General features: G+C 44.8%; 1 non-coding gene across 1 annotated transcript; it reads right to left on the minus strand.

Annotated features, from left to right (window-relative positions):
• Window positions 1-4,211: 4,211 nt before the first annotated feature.
• Trnal-caa lies at window positions 4,212-4,286 on the minus strand. Its single transcript has one exon. It is a non-coding gene; the product is annotated as a tRNA-Leu (tRNA).
• Window positions 4,287-4,813: the final 527 nt, after the last annotated feature.

Consider the following 4,813-nt stretch of genomic DNA (forward strand, 5'->3'; position numbering starts at 1 on the left):
AAACTATTAATATTTGAAAGAAGAGTAATGAGGAAGAGATGGGGACCAGTTTCAGATAATGGAGAATGAAGCAGGAGAAAAAACGAGGAAATCTACCTTCTGATGCGACAACCAACTATCCTACAGAAGATAAAGAGCAAAAGAATGCAATGGGTGGGCCATGTAGCCCATATGCCAGATGGAAGACAGGCGAAGATGGCACTAGGGTGGAAATCAAACAAACGCCCCATTGGACGACCAAGGCAGCGCTAAACCGACGACCTGGCGAAGGACCTCGCAGCCCTGGGAATTGAAGACACCTGGAGGAACCGGGCACAAAACAGGAAGGAATGGAGGCAGTTTGTGGAAGGAGCACATGGTCTGCAGGGCCTGTGATCGCTGAATATCTGTCTATCTGAAATAACGCTGTTAGCATCGGTTTCTGTGAGCAAGCCACAACGCGCTCAGCATGATGAGACGAGGGAACAGCCGAGTCGGGGCAGTTTATAGCGACCTACACGGGCAGCGCGACAGGAAGCCAGCGGATGCGCCATAGCCGGCAGACGGCAGGCCTTTCTATAGGACGGGAATGGGGTGGCACCCTCATCCTGCACCGTAAAACTTCAAAACTGCGATTTCTCCACTACTTGGAAAGCTAGCCCAGACTCAGTTTTTCCCAGCCAGAGCACCGTATTAACACAAAGGACGGGTGTGGCGCCGCTACGGGCTGTGTTGGCGAGGTGCGCTCCTTGTAAGCACCTCATACCCCCGCTCTTGGCGTGGGACTCTGCAGAAAAATTCTGGTAGTTGCGTTACCCTCGAGAACTTAAAATGCCCCCAGAAGCTAGCCAATGGCTGAAATTATGTGATGTGGGAGAATGATTCTCATGCACAAAATGTTTGGAGGGAAAACAAGCGATTGGTGAAAATTTTGCTGCAAGAGGATGATTAGGAAGCCATTGGCGCACAATAGGAGAAACTGACGCTACTCTCTAACCGAAAGGGAGAATCGTTTTATCACTGCCATACTGAGCAGTCGTATTACTCTGTATTGTCAGTTACAAAGTACGGGGGTAGTTAGTTGTCCAGCAGACTGGACGGAACATGTTGTTTATAGCGATCGCGCATTGTCGCAGTTCAAAAATGGTTCAAATGGCTCTGAGCACTATGGGACTTAACATTTGAGATCATCAGTCCCCTAGAACTTAGAACTAGTTAAACCTAACTAACCTAAGGATATCACACACATCCATGCCCGAGGCAGGATTAGAACCTGCGACCGTAGCGGTCGCGCGGTTGCAGACTGCAGCGCCTAGAACCGCTCGGCCACACCGGCCGGCTTGTCGCAGTTGCCACTCCGTGGGCCGACCGCATATCAACCCACCGAGCAGTGCAGGCAATCGACGACAACACCGGATACAACTGCAATTACTGTTGGTAGTATACGCAGCACCGACGTTCTTCGATCAGCCTTGTGTATTCCGGTTAGCGCCTTGCTCCATCTAGCTAGAGCGATAGAAATCGCGACATTTGACTACCAGTTCGCACCTTTCGTGATCACCACTTTACATAATTTATTCCAATAAACCTATGACAGGATACACATCATTAGAATTCTGTGCAGTAGTTCTGTGTAGGATAAGTAACAGCCGCTACAGAAGCTATTTCCAAGTTTACTGTTTTCTTCTTTCTACTTAACAAAAACTTTTGATAACAATCTGATTAATTTGTCGTCTCACTTCTCTGTTGAACGGAATAAATACAATAACAGGAACCTTCTGTTAAGGTTTCGAAAGGGAAAGGTAACCTTTGCAGCCGGTCAAGCTGGAACGCAACGGTTCTGGTGTGATAAGCGGCTGAGTAAAGTAGCAGAACATTTATTGGCGTTCTTAGTTTCACAGGCGTAAATAAGTATACAAAAAATTCGTATTTTCTTTTTGTTAAACAATAAAACAAATAATCCTCAAAACATTACAATCATGCAATTTTTTAGTGTGTTCACTAAAGTTCTAAACTTCGCAAATTTTACCTTTCTTTTTTAAACATCGGAATTAATAACCATTTAAAAAAAAAAATTACGATCGTTCGAAAAATTTAAAAGTAACTACTGAAATTCTAAATTACCCAAAATTTCATTTTTCTTGAACGTTCGAACAACTAATCTTTAAAAAAAAAATTGTCCAAGGTATTTAGCATAAGCACTGGAGGTCTAGACTACACAAATTTCCTTTCCTTTAAACATTAAAACCAATAACTAGAAAAAATTCAAATCGTGCAAGGTATTGTTTTCAAAACAATTTAGTTGAAGTTCAGAATCACTTTCACATTAGTGCACCGTAGCTGGCCATAGGGATACGGACATATGAGTAACTTAACGCCAGTTCAACGAATCCGGCTGTCAGAAAACCGACGTTAGGATAGTTACCAGATAAACCTACAATGAAATTTAATTACAATTTACAGAAGCATAATATGTGCTAATGTAGCCCCACACAAATCAACCTTTCATCAGTACATAGTCCGGCCCCGGTAGCTGAGTGGTCAGCGTGACGGAATGTCAGTCCTAAGGTCCCGGGTTCGATTCCCGGCTGGGTCGGAGATTTTCTCCGCTCAGGGACTGGGTGTTGTGTTGTCATCATCATCATCATTTCATCACCATCGACGCGCAGGTCGCCGAAGTGGCGTCAACTTGAAAGACCTGCACCAGACGAACGGTCTACCCGACGGGAGGCCCTAGCCACACGACATTTCACATTTCATCAGTACATACGTCGGTACATGACTCACTTTCCTACAGTCCCAAGCTAAGGACAAACTCTGCAAACAACAAATTATCACTATCAGTCTTAACCTACTTTACGTTCACCCTGCCTCTTCAACATGAGGCGATTTGGAAGAATACAGTTAAACGAAGGTTTGTATTCACAGAAATTAATAAACCCCCTTACATGCAAATTTCGGCCAGTGGAACCAGAGAATATGTATTCACAATTTCGAAACGCCTTGAAACTGATATCACTTCTCTAGAATACCATGCTCATAGTTCAACATGATTTGCACAGCCTGAATAGTCTACAACAGAAAGGCATCCGATTAACTGCAAATAGCATGAAAATTTACAGAACACTGCCACGATTTCGTGACACTACAGTCAATGATAATCCAAACCCGTTCTTCAGCGCTACATCCAATGTGATGTGCCCCAGAGGAAATATGCAAAATGCTCCCGAGACTTGCTAATCGAAAAGAGTTTACTTTACAGGATGACCCTGCACGCTACCGAAGTCGACCACAGGCGGAAGAATTACTGTTCCAGCTAAGGCGAATGACTCAGTTCAAATTCCAAACTGAAAGCCGACGCTCACCAAATTCGGGAGGAGTGCGAGGCACTAATTTGGATGTGATGCGCTCCCCGCCATCCGCCGACTAAACAGCGACCTCCCGGCCGCTGACCAATCACTCAGATGTCGCCGTGGCACTTCCCGAGCTCGCAGTACACAACCAGCATGAGCCCAGCTCTCGCTCCACAGCTTATACTCCGCCCTCTGCCGTCCAGACCATTAGTTACCCAAGGCTTGCCCGGCGCGCTTAAAACCTCAATCCACGCCTGGCATCTCTGACCACGGAACAAGTTTTACATGCGAAAATGTGAACTGGTGACAGAAATCTATACGGTCGCATGAATGCATCGCAGCACTACATACCGAAAATCATACGACCGTTATCAATAACTATTCTAGTACTTACAGAACTTTTTCTCTTCAAAATATCCGCTCTTGGCTCCCACCGATCATTAATTTCGGAAGGTTATAAAAAATTAAAGATTTACATAATCTTCTATAAGGAAGCTCGACACACTCAAGTTAGTTGTATAGCCGGATGAACATAGCAATATCAGACAGCATGAAACTTCCTGGTAGATTAAAACTGTGTGCCAGACCGAGACTCGAACTCGGGACCTTTGCCTTTCGCGGGCAAGTGCTCTACCAACTGAGCTACCCAAGCACGACTCACGCCCCGTCCTCACAGCTTTACTTCCACCAGTACCTCGTCTCCTACCTTCCAAACTTTATAGAAGCTCTCCTGCGAACCTAGCAGGATTAGCACTCTTGAAAGAAAGGATATTGCGGAGACATGGCTTAGCCACAGCCTGGGGGATGTTTCCAGAATGAGATTTTCACTCTGCAGCGGAGTGTGCGCTGATATGAAACTTCCTGGCAGATTAAAACTGTGTGCCGGACCGAGACTCGAACTCGGGACCTTTGCCTTTTGCGGGCAAGTGCTCTACCAACTGAGCTACCCAAGCACGACTCACGCCCCGTCCTCACAGCTTTACTTCCGCCAGTAGGTCGTCTCCCACCTTCCAAACTTTAGAGAAGCTCTCCAGACAGCATGTTGTGCAACGAAATATATTCCTCTCTTGGGTTAATTCTCTCAATTTTGAGCCTCAATTTTAATCATTTACATAGTAAATTGTAACTTTCTTGTGACGACTCGGTGGCCAGTTCCAAAAGTGCTCTTGAAAAGCAGTGAAACTCACACAGTACTACATATACAAAGCTGGTCGATACGTGAAATTGATAGCAAAAATATATGTGGCCCAAATTTAATTGTATATCGAAAGGACAGGCTAATGGGAAATGGAGGTGGTGTATTTTTCACGGTAGACAAGAAACTTAAATCCACAGAAAAAAAATAAAAATAAAAACTCCATGTGAGATTTCTTGCGCAAGACTCAGTAGCAGAGAAGGATATAAAATGGTAATTGGACTCTTCTATAGCTCACCAGACTAATCTCCTGATATAACTGAAAACTTCAGAGAAAACCTCAGTT

This window comes from Schistocerca americana, chromosome 1, assembly GCF_021461395.2.
Source record: "Schistocerca americana isolate TAMUIC-IGC-003095 chromosome 1, iqSchAmer2.1, whole genome shotgun sequence".
In the NCBI taxonomy this organism is placed as follows: domain Eukaryota; kingdom Metazoa; phylum Arthropoda; class Insecta; order Orthoptera; family Acrididae; genus Schistocerca; species Schistocerca americana.